Source organism: Microcebus murinus, chromosome 16, assembly GCF_040939455.1.
Source record: "Microcebus murinus isolate Inina chromosome 16, M.murinus_Inina_mat1.0, whole genome shotgun sequence".
Lineage (NCBI taxonomy): Eukaryota > Metazoa > Chordata > Mammalia > Primates > Cheirogaleidae > Microcebus > Microcebus murinus.
In genome coordinates, this window is record NC_134119.1 from 9,275,571 (window position 1) to 9,293,698 (window position 18,128).

Here is an 18,128-nt window from a genome sequence, read left to right on the forward strand (position 1 = left end):
GCTTCACTAACCTCACCCAGATCTCTCACAGAATAGCATTCCCATGTTTCTGGATAGCTTTTCGGAATTTGAAGTTGTATATGAGGGGGAATTTTTTCAGACTCAAAGGTGTCCATTACCTATTTAAAACAGTAAAAAAAAAAAAAAGTAGCAAAACTGAAATGTTCAAAAAAGGGGTTTTGGTGAAATAAATTGCAATATGCCTATATGAAGAAATAGTATACATCTTTAAAGGGAGACTTAGGAGAAAGTTTTAACATGATAATAAGGTGGAAAAAAGAGAATAAAATTATATTTGCAATATGATCTAAACTATGCTTTCAAAAATGGAAGAAAAATAAAACACTAGGAATAGTACAGCAAAAGGTTACAGCAGTTTTCTCTGACGTAGATTACAGGTGCTTATTTTTTCTGTCTTCTTAAAAGTAATGTGGTACCCTAAAAAATATGGGTTTTTGAATCAGGCAACTCTGTGTCTAAACTCTAACACCAGTATCTACTTTGAGCAAGTTGCTTAACTTCTTTGAGCAACTTGCTTAACTGCCTAAAACTTAGCTACCTCAAACACTTGTCAGGAGTCCTTAAGGTTATATATACATGAGGGTTATGTGCTATGTAAATGCTCATACACACACATGTATAATGATTTGCACAAATCTGAGTAAAAGTGACACTCCATAAACGGTAGGTTATCAAACATTACACTTTTTTATTGTTGCCAAATTTTGATTAAAAACAAATATAACTATTATAATCCGAAGAAGATAAATTAAAGGACTAAAAGCCCCTAATAAAAGAAAATCCCCAGCCGGGCCCAATGGCTCACACCTGTAATCCCAGCACTTTGGAAGGCTGAGGAGGGAAGATTGCTTGAGGCCAGGAGTTGGAGACCAGCCTGAGTTAGAGCAAGACCCCGTCTCTACTAAACATAGAAAAATTAGCCAGGCGTGGTGGCGCCTGCCTATAGTCCCAGCTACTAGGGAGGCTGAGGCAGGAGGATCGCTTGAGCCCAGGAGTTTGAGGTTGCTGTGAGCTATGATGATACCACTGCACTCTAGCCCAGGCAACACAGCGAGAGTTTGTCTCAAAAAAACAAACAAACAAAAAAAAAATCCTTGGTAGAGTTAGCTCTCGTGTGGCATGTCACAGGATGCATATCCTGCAGGGAATGGGACATGTTCGAGAAGCCTGCAGACATGGATGAAGGATGTGCAATAGGAGGATGAAAGCACCTGGCGAGCCTAGAGCTCTGCTTCCCAGCTGCCACCAGGCGCCGGCTCTTCCTCTCCTTGCAAACTGTTACCTAGTCCTGTTTCAGGAGCGAGCAGGTGTTTCTGTTGCCCTGCCCCCCTCGAATCTAGGCGGTGCTCCCTTTCTACTCAACTAGCCTCGTAACCAAAATAGAATTCACCTGCTCATCCCCCTCCAGCTGTTCTAGTCCCACGTAAGTCCCTGAGACACTGAAGGAAGAAAGACTGAGCATTTGGAAATTAAAAGTGAAGACAAAAATGAAAAATCACCCAGAAAATGCTATTTTTGGCATACTCGGTATATACAGTAGCTCTGCTACCTCCACTCCCAATAATGAACAAGGAAGTCTTTAGATCTGGGGTCACAAACTGCAGCCTGATGGCCAAGTCCAGCTCACTGCCTATTTTTGTAAATAAAGTTTTATTGGAACACAGCTACAACCATTGGTTTCCTGACTGTCTACGGCAGCTTTCCTTCTATGCAGACAGGGTTGAGTAGTTGCAATAGAGATGGTCTGGCACTTAAAGCCAAAAATATTAGTAAATATCTGGCCCCTTACAGAAAATGTTTGTTGATCCTGCACTAAATTAATTAACAAGTAAACAAGGCATAGTTTAAATGCTTTTATTATTCGGTGGTTAAGCAATAAATTGACAAGGTCAGGAAATCCATTTCCCATTTCTCATTCTTTCTAAGACAGATGGTCTAAGAAAGACCACAGAGCAGGTGGCATTTTGTTTATAAAATACCAGGCCACATGTTAAGCCAATCATAATGAGATTAAATGTGTTGCTGACAGCAGGGGAGAATAGTTAGCCTACATTAACTTTTAGCCTAGTCCATATTACTGATTCTATTCAGAAAGCTAATCATGTTTCAGTTGAGAATCCTATGTTTTATTACAATGATCAATACATGAAAATATTGACTGAGCCTGGGTGTCTAATTGAAATTTATGTGATTAAACACATTGTCATTTCCTGTCTGTATCCATGACAATTATGCAGACAGGAAGCCTGAGTTCAAAGATTAACACTAGCAATAAACAGACCCAATAGACTAGATCAAGGATCAGCAAACGTTTTCTGTAAAAGGACAAAAGTGTAAGTATTTTTGGCTTCGTAGGCCACACAGTCTCTTCTGCAACTACTCAGTGTAACACAAAAGCAGCTGTGTGCCACTCGGTGTGACTGTATGGGTGCGACTGTGTTCCAATAAAATTTTATTTATACAAACAGGTGGTGGGCCGAAGTTGGCTACAGGTCACAGATGGCCAACTCTGGACTAGGGGGTTACAAACTGTTCTAAAAGGGCAAGGAAAATAATATAAATAAGTGAAGTGAGCTTTGTTGTTATCCAACTGGAAACAGGGGGACTATGACACACAGCAGAGCACATGCCCTCGCTAATAAGCAGGGTGGCTTCTCCCCTGCCACAGGGGATGTGGGCTCAGTGTGGCCAGGTTCTTACTCTAATTAAAAAAAAAAAAAAAAAAAAAAAAAAAAAGAGTCTCAATTTCCTGTTTTATATGTAAAATGTTAGCAATATATTTAAAACGTTTTGTTTTAATTTGGTATGAATCAAAAAGAAACATACCATGACTCAGGGTCTCTCAACCTTGGGAATACTGACATTTTGGGCTGGATAATTCCTGTTGAAGGAGGCTGATCCTCCCAAGGTCTGATGATCACAGCTGTATCCAGACATTTCCACATGTCCCCTAGGAGGCAAAGTCACTCCCTGTTGAGAACCACTGCTAGAGCCGAATCTTACCATGGGCCACCTATTGTAGACTTGGATAACTGCTAATCCCTGTTTGGCCTACATTTCTAAATATTTGTCTTTTTAAAATATATTTTACTTTGCTTTTCCTTTGGTTGCTTTTTGAAGAGAAAGAAAAAGAGAACAGAATGGAAAGAATGAAATAAAGACATCGAGAAATACTAAGAAGATAGGAAGGACTGCAGGGCAGGCCAAAAGACAATGGAAATTCACCAGGAAAATGAGAAACCAGATGTGAAACACCCTCATCTCAACATATAAGACCCAAATGATCATAAGAAGAAAACCATCCTAGAGAATGAAACTTTTTCTTTCTTGAAAATAACTCCTAGGCCCCCATGTTTAACACAGACACACATTCTTCATCTAGTGATTCACAACTAACAAAATTGGGTAAAATCAGTATTCAGATATTGCCTTTAGGAGGTTTCAGACAAATGCTATACATCATTCTCTACTCATCCTCCTTTATGTCAATCACAAATTCATTTCTACACTCAAACTGTCTTTGCTTGGGAGCATTCGTAAGGTCTGTGTAATATCAGTGTTGCTCTTATATCGAAAATACTCCATTTTCAGCACCATGTTCAAACACAGCATGCAGATGAGCTACTTTAATTTTCACAATGGTCAGCTAAAACCAAGTAGCTTCTCCCCCTCTTCCTGGACCCGAACTTGCCTTATGAACTGAAGCTGTTCAGTTATCACTATGAAAGCTAAATTCTTTCAAAGTATAATTTATAATATTACCTGATGGTGTGAGAAGAAATCCCAATATGCAAACTTATTCTACTGCAGGAGGTACGTATGTTGATAGGTTAAGTGAGGTGTGTTTCCTTCCTGGTATTTATTCCCATCTCGTGATGGGAAGCTTCTCTGTTTAGAGTAGAGATGGGTATATCTTGCCCCCAGCTAGGTTTATTATAAAGGATCTGATGGGTAAAGATATCAAAATTTCAGCTTTTAACTTTCAAACCCAACATCCACAAAACAACAAAAAGTTTTTTCAAATTTATAAAAAGAACCTATGATTAGGTAGAGCAAGCTTTCCCCATCTAATATAAGACTTGGCAGGAATAGGCAAAGGAAATAGATTTGGATGCTGGGAGAACTGCAGGACCCTGGAAAGGGTCCCCAAACACTGGGCCCACATCCATAGAGACATATTCACAAATCTCACAGGCATAGGTATCCTGGAATAGCCCCAAAATGGAGGGAAATGGCAGAAACCCCAGAGAATGTCAAGGGACATAGGAGAAGAGGGTGCTGGGACTTGTCCCTTGGCAAAGAGGAGGCGAGCTTTGTGGAGATGTTCTTGATCCAGTGAGGGGTGAGAGCCATGGAGTAAAACTGGCTACAAGAATCAGACAGGCCTGCAGAACTTCCCAACACATATGTTTGTTCACGCCAAGGTTCCCACCATGGGATTTTTCTCTCTCCCTCTGGATGGCCAGAAATACTGCAGGCATGGCCAAGAGAGTGGATAACATCTGTGTCAAAGCATGCAGAATGCAGAAGCAATGCATGTGGGCTCTGCAACTAGAGACCCAGTAGCAAGATTTAATGTGTCATCCACTGGCAGCCCAAATGCATGGTAGACATTAAACTCAATGAGGTGTTCCTATCCCAACCACCTACTGACCCTATAGTCCTACTTAAGTCCCTCTAGAACATGCATGCACTTCCAAGGGGGTATGAGCTGAATTTTGTTCCCCCAAAATTCATATGTTTAAGTCCTAACCCCAGTTCCTTAGAATGTGACAATATTTAGAGATAGGGCCTTTTAAAGTGAGTAAGTGAAAAAGACACCCATAGAGTGGGCCCTAATCCAATATGACTGGTGTCCTTATAAGAAAAAGAAACTTGGAGACAAAGAGAGAAACCAGAGACAAAAGACCATACGAGGACACAGCGAGAAGGCAGACATCTGCCAGCCAAGGACAGAGGCCTCAGAAGAAACCAGACCTGGTGACACCTTATCTTGGACTTCTAGCCTCCAGAACTATGAGAAAATAAACTTCTGCTGTTTACACCCCATCATCTGTTGCCTTTGGTTATGGCAGCCTTAGCAAACGAATATGCTGGAGAAAGAGTTTGAAGTAGGGACAGCCCTTAACTGACTGAGAAAATCTAGTGTATCAGTCAGGAGAAGTCAGGCTGTGCTGTGGCAACAGGCTCAAACCTTAATGGCTACAAATAAAGGTTCATTCTGGCTTGTGGAAAGCCAACTTCAGGCCCAGGAAAGTCTTTCGGGAAGCTTCCCTCCACCTGGCAGCACAGTATTTGAGGCTACTTCAATTTTGAGGCATGTGCCTATCGATTCATCCTTCCACAACTGAAGGTAGAGAAAGAGAGAAAGTGGACAATTGCACGCCAACTCTTCAATGCTTCCACCAGGAAGTGACCCATTTCTGTTCACGTTGCATTGGCAAAAAAAAACACATTTCTATGGTCACACGTAATTTCAAGGAGGTGGGAAAACGCTATCCTCCCATGCATCCAGGAGAGAACTGCAGTCGCTGGTGAGTAATGGAAAAAACATAACATAAACTATGCTGACCTAGATTACCTGGAATTCACTGAGAATTAAACAACTAATTTCCCATCTCCTAGTGGAAGGGGGATTCAAAAGAGGAAACACATTTAGTCAAGGAAAACTAAAGTTACACTGCTTCCACGCCTGAATGTGCCATCTGTGATTTGGGGACTGCTAACCCAAGTTTAAGATCAGGACGGTTAGATTTCCAGAACTCTAGACGTTCTATCTTGTATCAGTTATCTATTACCACAGTGATTCTATATACAAAAACAACCACAAAACCCAGTGGTTTAAAGAAATGCCCATCATCTTTAGCTCGCGGGTCTGTAGTTTGGCTTAGCGTGTACCCTGAACTAAGTCAGGCTGAACTCGATTATGCATGTTGGTCAGCTGGCAGGCTGGCTGGAAGCTGGCCCGTGGACCATGGCTGGTGTGAGAGGGACCCAGCTCTCTTTCATATGTGGTCTCATCTTCTAGCAAGCCAGGCCAGGCTTGTTCTTACACTGTGCAGGGTTCTGAGAAGTTAAAAGACAGAAACAGAAACAGAGAGAAAGAGAACTGAGTCACTCAGAAACAGCACCCCATCATTTCTGCCACATTCTATAGGCAAAAGCAAGATACAAAGGTAGCAAATATCCACGGGTTGAAGAAATAAACTCTACCTCCCAATACAAGGAGTTCGCAAAAGGTGTGGCTACAAAGAGGAATGGAGAACTCAGTTCATGTTTATCCCAACCTGCCACATGCATGGACGGAGACCTAATCCAAAGGTCCAGGAGTTCTTAAGTTTGAGCAGGCATCAGAATTACTGGCATCACTTGTTAATGACAGAAAACAAATTGCTGAAATTCCCAGAGTTTATGACTTGGTGGGCCTGGGGCCCAAGAATTGGTATTTTTAAGTAGTTTCCTGTTTATTCTGATGCTGCTGGTCCAAAGATGACAGCTGAAGAACCACCACAATAGCCTCACTTGCAAACTAAGAACACTGAAAAAATAGCGGAATTGCCTGGGTTGCACACCATGTTTCAGCCAAAGCCAGAAATAGACCCCAGAAATCTCCAGCCTGGTCCTTTTTTCCATGACACATCCTCACTCAACTCTACGAGTCATTGCCTTCTCTTTGTTCGCCTCTGCCTTGAACATTGTCATTATTTTTATTATCATCATTAGTAATGATTAAAAAGATTGAGGCATGACAAGGTGTTTAACATTCTGTCCAAAGCATAGTAAAAGCTCTGGGCCCTGCCTGAGGGGCACAGTCTCAACCACAGCCAGACATGTAATGCTCTGCCTAGGAACCCCCCATAGTATCACTCTTAAATTATTCAGTCCCTGTCAACTAAGCCATTAATCTACCCAAGAGGCCAAATGTGTCCCTATGAATCACATGTGAGCTCAGTGTTCCCAAGCGAGAGCTCAGCAAGTCCACCTACGTTTTCCCCAATCTAAACAGATGGTTTTCATTACGTGTCATGTTGGTCGCCACAAGGGACGATCTCTATAGAAGTAACGTGACGTTTCCCTATGTAACCATGCCACACAGCAGGTTCTCTAACCATTGCCTCTACCAGCATGCCTTGTTCTTAGACCACAGGACCTTTACGGAATCCTCACTGAGTTGTTTGAATGTCATGTCCTTGGCTTTTCTTGAACAATGCTACAAAGTACTACCCATGAAAATAACCAACCTACTTTTTATTTAATTCAGCTATCCCTCCATGCTCTGTGTGAGATGCTTGCCAAAATTCAGGTTTATGAAATGCTTTTCCTCCCAAGTATTAGAACTACTTCGCATTTTCTCGGTAATGAGAATTACAGAACCAGTTGTACCACCCACCACCTTTTCTCTTCGGCCACCAGGAAGCTCAGAGACAAATTTGTAGCTCAATTGTAGTTAAGCTTGGTGATATGCTTACTAAATTCTTTTTTTATACATTCTTTTTTTTTTTTTTTTTTTTTTTTGAGATAGAGTCTGACTTTGTTGCCCAGGCTAGAGTGAGTGCCATGGTGTCAGCCTAGCTCACAGCAACCTCAAACTCCTGGGCTCAAGCAATCCTGCTGCCTCAGCCTCCCGAGTAGCTGGGACTACAGGCATGCGCCACCATGCCCGTCTAATTTTTTCTATATATATTAGTTGGCTAATTAATTTCTTTCTATTTATAGTAGACACGGGGGTCTCGCTGTTGCTCAGGCTGGTTTCAAACTTCTGACCTCGAGCAATCCGCCCGCCTCAGCCTCCCAGAGTGCTAGGATTACAAGCATGAGCCACTGCGCCCAGCCTACATTCTTGATTTTATGCCTTAATTTCTATTTTCCCTGATCCTAAATTTCTATGTTTATTTATTTTTTTATTATTTCATTTTGTTTGCTGCCTTTGTGTGTGTACACTACCTCATGTTCCTTTTAGGAAAAAACAGGTTATAAATAGTAAAAACACATTCTCCATATCCCCAAGTCAAAGAAAGCATTGAGTAGGTGCTACCCAACAAGCTTAAACCATAAATTAAATTTCTTGGGATGTGGGGAAGGGAGGAGGAACATAGGAGGAAACAAGAGACACCTCTGTTTGGGGGAAAGAAGAAATAGAGCTCAAAAATATCCATTTTTATCTCACAGGACTGAGGAAATTTAGTAAAGCACGAAGTCAAGTAACTCCACGAGACTTTGAAGCCCCTTCTCTGCACCACGGCAGGACTAAGCAGTCGCCCGTGCAGCTCCAGAAACTCCGGCCTGTGGCCTGGCAGGCCGGCCCGGCCAGGGCTCAGCAGCTTTCTACCTTCCATGGCACTCGGAAAACAAAATGTTCTGGGTGAAAAGCACTGCGCGGTGTTCTGTTACCCAGACGCAGGATTTATGAAGTGCTTATGAGGTTAATCGGGAACAGACCCAGAGGGGGAAAAAAATAAAAAACAAACACCTTATTCTTATTCTTACTTTATTTTAACAAAATCCAGATAAGACTAAGAGTTTGTTTGGGGTTTTTTTTCCCCCACCCATACACACGCCCAACACAACCCCACCGGTCAAATTTTTAGTCTTTAGGTAATTTTACCCGATAAAGCGAATATGTTAAGTACTGGCCACTCTTCTGGTGACTCCCTTTTAGAGGGAAACGGTGACCACATATCCAGAAGGTCAAAGGCCCCATGACTTTGGATCATCTAAAAATACTCATATGATTCTTGGACCCTTTAGCAGCAGTCCTTTCAGACGTGTCTCTACACCCGCTCTGCCATTCCCCCCGAGGTGGGCAGATGATGACAGCCACGGAGTGGTGTGGCCAGCACGAGCATCCCTCTGGGCGAGGGAAAGCGCAAACGCCACGAGCCAGGAGCCCGGGAGAGGCCATCATTTCAGCGGGGAAAATATGCACAAACACGCGCCGGGGACCTCGCAGAAACGTCTTCCTTGTCATATGACAATCCCTTGTGGCTTCATCCCGGCTCAGGGGATGCGGCGCCACAGGAGAACACGCAGTGATAAGGTTTCCCTTTCTGATTTAAAAGTCATGTTTGAAGCATTTCGTTAAGAAATTGTAGAGAAAAACTCATCTCTCATTAAACATGATAGGAAGGGTTTCGACATTCTTTTTCCATTCACCTTCTCATTACGGGAAATGCTGCAGCCAGTGTCACTCAGGTATAAACTAAAAGGTCAGTTCTTCCGCAAGGAGGCTTCGTAATGGGTTAGAAAACACTGCGAGACACCCCCAGTGCGAACTCCGGATCATCGCTCCGCCTGCCCACGCTTCTCTCTGCTCCCCACAGTGGAACTGCATTTCAGGGGGACAAATATTTCACTTTTTAATTTTTTCTCATTGTTTAGACGCTCCTATGCTTAATATCAAAAACTGTTAACCCTATCTCACCCCTAACCTAAGAAATCCTCAGCTAAGCCCACGGCATAAGTTGGCGAATTCCCACCGTCACCTCCAAGCACATCACCTCCAGGGAAATTTCTCAGATGTTCCCCTTACCCCTCCCCACAGGCCACCGAGGCCCACTGCTTCTGCCTCTGAATTTTTAAACCCCCAACTTGTCTATAACATTCATTTGAAATGACAGTATGTTATCTGCATAGGTGTGCATAGGTGAGTGAAAGCAGGTGCAGGTAGGGACAGCTGAGTGAAGGTGAGTACTCGTGGTATAGACAAGTCTGGCCTCCGAAAACTGATCCATCCCAGGATGGGAATCAAGGAAGGCTCCCTGAGGACATGTCGGATGAGTAGGTGCTGGATGGTCAAGGAAAACTAAAACAAGGGGCTACAAAATGTGCCTAAGAATAAAAGAAAAAGTGCTGGCCTGCAAGTCAGGAGGCCCACTAGACATCAAATCCTGCAGGAGCAAGCTCAGTACCCAGCACACAGCAAAGAATGATGAAAGGCCTTCAGGGGAAAGTAACAGCAGGGAAAAGGCCCCAAGGTAAAACAACAGGCTTAGTCTACGCAACAGTCACTTCTCAGCTTTCCATGTCCACATGAGTCACCTGGGAGATTGGTAAGATGGGGCTCTGATGCGACAGGTGATAGGTGGGGCCTGAGATTCTGGTGTCTGACAAGCTGCAGGGACATCAGTGCACCTGGCCCACACTTTGAATAGCACAGGTTAAACCACAAGGACATTTATTGTTTACTCAACAAAAAATTGGAAGTGGATGGTTCAGTTAGTCAAGCTACTAGGCTTTTTGGCCAGGGTCTATCTGATACTTGGGAAGGACTTGAGATATGTCAATATCTCAATGTGTGATGTAATGTGATGTAATATAGTTTTATGTAATATAATGTAACACAAATAATATATATGCTTTCATATATAAGTATACATTAACATAGCTACTATATATATATACACACACACACACAAATTTTGACAATTGTCACTCTATGATCACTAACCAATCAAAGCAGATGAAAGCTGTGAATGGTATGGCCATAACAGTGTACACTACAAATTGTAATGCATGTATATATATGTATACACACACATGTACATACACATGAGCACACATATACAAGTATACCTGAGAGATTGCACAACAACAAGAGCCAAAGAAGAGAAACATGCTTAAACACTAATTTCTTAGGAACAAAGAAGGTAATTAGACCCTCATGCACACCTGCTCTGCATGGACAGTTTCCCTTCTCTGACAGCGGTACCAAAGTGTGACTCCAATGTGACAGTTTGCTACAGTGGAACTTCTTGTCATCTAACCTGAAAGTAAAAACTGTTCATTCTTACAGGCCATATCTGTCCCACAAATAAGTTTTGTTTGGCCTAAACAGTATGTTATATTAATATTCTCCTTAAATTTAAGATTATTTTTAAATAAGGAAATTTAGCACTGGAAATCCAGGCTTCTCTCAGAAAACCAGAATCGCAGAGACTCTGAACCCACATCTCTACTAGGCGGCCACTGGCTCGAGCTGGGGGCCCATCCCCTTTAGAGGCGTTAGGCCACAGGTTGTCTGCCTCCCTCCTCCCTCAGCCCCTAAGGCTTTGGAGTTTGCAACCTGTGCTTTAAGACTCTGTATGTTGTGTTGGCTGTGGCTCTTTCACACTCCATGCATGGGATGGAAAAGTTCTGGCTACTTTAGTCTGACTTTGTTTGGTGACCACACATCGCCTCTCCCACAAAAAGGACCAGTTTCCCTGCAAGACTTATTTCTACCTCTTTATGTCTTGACTTGGAGTATAGTCAGACAAAAGTGCCCAGCTTTTCAGATCCAAATGCCCTGTGGTTTTGTACAAGGTTGAGTCCCTGCCATTTCTTGGTGCATCCCTGATGTCACCTAATACTCTGCTGACCTTTCTGGCTACCATCATGCAATGGCCCAAGGTCTTTGAGAACAACCAGTGCACGCATTAGAACTAGTGATAGAAGCCCTGCTCCTTCTCTTCCCCTCAATCCTTCTAATGTTGACAGAAGTAGCTCAAAGACATAACCCCTAGGGCCCTGGTTGTCTTACTTTATCTAGATATCTTTATGATACCAGGCCTGGGTGTCAAGACTCCCAAACACACTGGGTTTCCTTTTTATTGCAATCTACTGAAATGGCTCTTTACTGCTACCTGCAAACACACAGATGATTGAGATGATGCAGCTCCAGTTAAAATGCTCATAAATTACAAGTGAGGTTAAGCCAGGTCCTGCAGGTAAGTGACAGATATGGATACAAGTTAGGTGTTTGGGGATGCTTCTGGGTCCTAAAGTATCATTTATAAAGAGTTGAGTTTTCCAAACTTAAGTGCCCAAGGAAGGTCATGGAGAGTGCTTGTTAAAAATATGTATTCCCAGGGCCCTCCTTCAGAGAGTCAGACTCAGAAAATGGGGCAGGGAGCCTGGACGCTTCTGCTGTGATAACCTTGCCCCAGCGACTCTGATCATCAGGTAAGGCTGGAAAACATCAGCACGAGACCATGGATCCCAGACGTGGCTGAGCCTTGGACGCACCTGGATGCCTGTTAAGCATCTGGCTCATCAGGTACATCTGGAAGCCATCTTTCTAGCTGCGCTTCACAGAAGTGAATGTGCACAGGAATCATCTGGGGATCTGGGGAAAATGCAGATTCTGATTCTGCAGGTCTGGAGCGGGGCCTGAGATTCTACATTTTTAACAAGCTCCCAGGTGACACTGTTATTGACAGTCAGCAGGACCAATGACCTAATTTGTGAGGTTCAGCATAAAATGAAAATGCTGGGTCCCTTGTTCAGAAAGCAATTTAAAAAGATGTTTCTTCTGTATTTTCTCTATCTGTCGTGGTGTTTTTATTTATTTTTTTTTTATTTATTTATTTTTTTTGTCGTGGTGTTTTTAAATTTGCTTTTTAATGTTGTACTCTCCTGAGCACAAGGATGCTCCCAAGGTGAGTTCAATGGGATGAGGCCCCACAAGAACACAGGACAGCAGCCGTCACTGGGCAGTGCTGGGAAGTCAGGTGCTGAGAACCCGTCCAGAGAGGTGGACAGGCAGCAGAAGGCAAGATCTAATGTGAGCTGAGACTCTAAGTCCCCAATACAAGTAATGTTCCATTGGACTTCACTTACAAAATATAAATTTAAAAATAAAATTAACAATCTCAAGGTGGCAACCACAGAGCATTAAACTCCAAGCTTGGATCCCTCTTTCAAGTGCAGGACCCTATGACTTTGCTCTCAGTGCATGCCCATGAAGCAGACCATACTCTGATTGGCAAGAATTTGGGGGATCAAATAACCATTCGTTGAAAAGCAGTGACCCCAAACCACTAGCATTCATAAAGATAGAGTATTCTTTTCTTTGATTAGGGACACTGAGAAATTTTTAAAGTACTATCTCCTATAAAGGAGTCTATATACATATGCAAAAGAAATTTAAAGGCTAGAACGATTTTCATATAGCACTATATGTACTAAAACTAAAGGAGATGGGGTAGAATAGTGGCTAAATGTACTGGCTCTGGAGCCAGACGGGCTAGGTTCAAGTCCTGTCAGTCTTAGGCAAATTACTTAATTTCCCTGTCCCTCAACTTCCTCACCTATAGAGCCCAATAATTAAGCTACTGATATACCTACCACCTAAAACATTTGTTAGGGTTAGTAAATCAACACCCATAAGCAATTGAGAACAGAGACTACATAGGAGCTTTTTAAGACAGATATGGTAGAGCAACACTGGCTGACCACAGCCTGGCAGTCCACCACCTGTTTTGTAAGTAAAGTTTTACTGGAATACCACCATGTCCATCTGCCACTTGCTGTGGTTTGGATATGGTCTGTCCCTGCCAAAACTTGTGTTGGAATTTGATCCCCAATACAGCAGTGCTGGGAGGTGAGGTCTAGTGGGAGGAGTTTGGGTCATGGGGGTGGATCCCTCATGAATAGATCCCTCTCTGGTCCTTTACAGGAAAATGCTACTAACGCCTTTGGTAGAGTATACAATAATAAATTTCAACATCTGGTTTTCAGGAGCGCAGGGTTTCACACAGGTGATTCAACCTTCAATTTGTTTAAACTAGGTCTAAGTCCTCTTAAAATTGTAAAGAGCAAACATGCACTCTCAAATGTGTTATAGATCATCCTGTAACACCACTAAAGCCACCATCACTCTAATTTGAATAGCCAGATTAACTGAATTTTGTACAGACCTTGGAATAAACCTTCCAACTAATTTTAGGAACATATTTGAAGTATTATTATGTATAAAAGAATCGTAGTTTGTGAAGTCTATAACTCTGCCCTGGTCTTTCTCAAGAGTTCTGGGCTGTCCTTGTACACTCCTATAAATTCACATGAGCAAATGCACAGGTAGCATATGCAGGATATCAGCAATTAAATACCAGGTGAAGGACAGGTGCATCCTCTCAGAGTGGGTGTAAGGGAACAGGTAACAAGACGTGCTCAGGGAATGTTGCTTCCCAATTGTGTTACAGCTAATGTGCTTGTTTTAGTCCCTTTTCTGCTGCTATAATACAATACTACAAACTGGCTAATTTATAAAGAATAGAGGTTTATTGAGCTCATGGTTCTGGAGGCTGGGAAGTTGGCCCTGGCATCTAGCAAGGGTCTTCTTGCTGTGTCACAACATGGCAAAGGGCATCACACAACAAGGGGGCAAGAGCACCTCAGCTCAGGTCTCTCTCCCTCTTCTTATAAAGCCACCAGTCCCATCAAGGGAGCCCCACCCTCACCACCGTATCTAATCCTAATTACCTCCCAAAGGTCCCACTTCCAAATACCGTTAACATATGAATTTGGGGATCAGGTGTCCAACACAAGAACTTTTAAGGTACAAATTCAAACCATAGCAGTGCTCACCTGACCAGCAACAACTCAATGAGAGAAATATTATTACAATCCCCATTTTACATGTGAGAAAATCCAGGATCAGAGAGGCTGATGTAACTTGTCCAATGTCTCACAGCTGGTAAGTGGTAAAGTTAGGATTTGAACAGGCAGTCTGGTGCAAGAGCCAACCCTGTAACCCAGGGGTTGCCAAATATTTTCCATAGAGAGCCACCAGGCAGTAAATACTTTTAGCTTTGCAGGCCATACAGTCTCTCACAACTGATTATCAATAACTCTGTTGTTGTAAAGAAAAGCAGTCATAGGTGATATATAAATAAAAGGGCAAGGATGCGTTCTAATAAAACTTTGGCAAAGACAGGTGGCTGGCTGCATTCGGCCCCCGGCTGTGGTTTGCCTACTCTTACTCTATCCACTGGGGGAAACTTCTAATAATGGACATCAGGTGACTAAAATACGTCTGACCACACAATAGGAGTGAAATAAATCATCATTAATATTATTGACTATCCTTACGAAAACAAGAACCATTGTGTGCCTTTGATGACTCTGAACAGTCAACTCTAGCTGTCATTTTCTCTTTTATTTTTTTCCAGAGCTACATTCATTTCTGGGCTGAAAGACTTCTTTATGTAATTTTATCCTGCCACCATCCAACACGGGGATGCTACAACACAATCCTCCTCTCCGACGGGATTTAGTCAATCACATCCACAATACAGCTTGACCTCTGCTTTCAACCGGGGCAGGCGTGGACGTCTGGGATGGCTCCCGGGTCACAGCACAGCAAGCCGCTGCCACGCTCCAGGCAGTCATCAGCTCGTGGATTGCAGCCTGACTCCTGGGGGCCTGAGACGCCAGAACGCGCCCCAAACTACCTGTCAGCAATTAGGAGCCCGGGAAACAGGGACCAGGCTTGCCTGATGGGGGAACATTGTAAGCGTCAGAGAGGGTGACAGTCCTCGCACAAGGCTGGGCCTGGCGTGGGGGCGGCAAAGGGCACCCGGGCACTGGCAAACTGCAGAGTCTGACTGCTGCCTTACGGTGACGCGATGCGCCCTGTGACGTGAGAGATGAAGTCGGACCACGACCGGAGCCGACAGACATTGAGAAAAACTCGGTTTTAGATTGAAAAACAGTGACCGTGCTCGACAGGCTCCGTTCTACTCAATTTTACCGCCCCCCACCCCCGCACTTTCTGGAAGCAAACGCCAGCCAGCAGCGTCTTCTCCTTCGCCCAGAGTTCGAGGGGTGAGATGTGAACACGGGCAGTAAAAGGCCCCGAATGTCTGCGGCTTGTAGGGGTCGTAATTCTCTCTCGCAAAGTTACCTTTCCTGTTTCTATGAATTACTCTTACATTCTTGTAAGAGATATGGTTTGAGGTATTTATGGTGCATTCAATTCTGCTATCATTGATTTATTGAACAAAACCAGCTCGGGGATATGATGGAAAGGCCCTAATTCCAAAAACTCTTCCATCTCGGCACGGAGAGCATTTTCTGCCCTGCTGGCCTCCCGCAGATGACCAGCCGAGATAAACAGAGGGCACTCCACTCTCCGCCGCAGCGCGCGTGGTGATGTGAAGGAATCAATCAGACAAAAGCAGATTATTACAGTGTCTGCGAGAGATCAAACAGTGCTGGCATCCGCACCCACACACGCCTGATTTACAGGCGAGCTGATAAAGTGCCGCAGCTCACTGTCAGGAGAACATGACAACTCCTTGAGCTCTGTGGATAAATTATTGCTGAAGCCCATGATAACATTTCTCTACCTAGCAACCAAACATAACAGGATGTGGCTTTTAGTACAAGGAGCCAAATGATACAAAAACGAGACGCCCAGGAGCTCTTGGAGCTCTGAAAGCACATTCTAAGACAGAATCGTGAAATCACAGCCTCACGAAAGCACACGCGAAATCTATGAGTAATTAATAAGTCCGCAGAGGGTCCCCAGGCCTTTCCTATCCATGCGGGTGCACAGAGGAACATGCTCTCTCGATGATCAATACTGCCGTAAGTTACCTTCCACTGAGTTCTGTGCCAGGAACTGTGCTAACTGCTTCACGTGCAACTGAGTGGTGGTGACCCCGAAGCATGGAACCTGTCCTGCATACCTGGTGACAAATGCAGTCAACCTAGAGTCAACTTGCATCATAGAATTAAACAACATTGAATCCCACAGTGAGAAAAATTACTCTTTTTCTGGTTCTTTATTGATTTTTCCAACAACATCAAGGACAAGGCCACTGTGTGGTACAAGTACATCTCAAACACCTCTCTACAAATCTCTTTTTAAAATAAAAAAGAAGGGCTTATATATCTAGCTAGAATTTGGGAAACCAACGTTGTTTTGCTTTCACTGTTTTCATTTTTCAAGTCATCATCTTTTTCAAGTGACACTCTTTTTCACTTAATGGAGGTGATATCAAATGTCTTTTTAAAATAAATTATTTGAATCATGAGCCCCATGAGGGCAGGGAGTTTTGTCCTATTTGTTCACTCCTGCATCCTCAAAACCTCAACAGTGCCTAGACGATGGACAGTCAATAAATATTTGTTTATGAAATTAATTAGATGAAAATATTAAGTGATAGTATAGGTGGTACTAATATGGCAAAATTTGTGACAAGTGTACAAGATCAATAGAGATATAACAAAATATGTGAAAGTGGTACTTGAACAACCAGGGTTGAATGACATGGGCTCATCTCCTTTGATATTCCCTGTAATCCTGTGAGGTAGGAACTATTCTTTATATTTTGGATAAGGAAAATGATACCTCAAAGACATTAGGTAACTGATTCAAAATCACAAGCCTCTATGTAGCAGAACCTGAATTCAACCTGAGCTCTTGGTCTCAGAGGTGAGCTGCTCTATTGAACTTCCTTCCTCTCACTTAAAGAACTACATTGCAGGGCAACTGCTGTTATCCCCTTTTTACATGAAAGAAAACCGACTTCAGTGAACCTGCCCAAGGTCATGCACTGATGATGTAGCTGGGCTGGCATTCCAACTAGCTCTGCTTGGCTGACCACTCCCCGCCATGCCACTCAGTCTCCAAAGAAACTTGCTCCAAATGACCATGAAAACTGCTAAAAATGTGATTTTTAACTAGTAGCTAATTAAAAATTTAGCTTGCACCTGCCCTGAGTGTTTTAAATGTATTCCAGGGAACCATCATTTGGTCAGTAAAACAGAAAATGAGCTCTGCACCAAAATGCACCTGGGACACTGCTTACAACTGCCAAGGACAGTGGCCATAGGTGAAAACAATAGCCTCAATCATGCTTGTTTTAGAAACATACAAATAGCCACTGGTACAAAAGGAGAAATTGAGTTCTTTCTTTACCTTTCTTCTACAGGTATCAAGATAAGCAATTGTTACTGGTAATAGAAAGGAATCACGCCACACCTGCTTGGGAGGGGCAAATGAACAAACGAGCTAAGAATCTTATTAAAGGATAATCTTCAAAAAAAGCATGACTCTCATACAAATATATAATGATATATGTGAAAATTTTTATTTAATTCATTACTTAATGAAGAAACCAATATGATGCAAAGGTTGGTTCAAAAGAGAAATGGAGGAATGCAAATTTATGTCATAAGTTGACTTAAAGGATGCTGAAATGAATCTGCTAAGATATTCAAAACTGGATAACATCCTATAGTATCAATAAACTATAACAATCCAGACAAAAATGTACAAGTTAACATATAACTTAAAGTATCTGGTTCTGACCAAAAAGCAAATTGCAAACTAAACACAG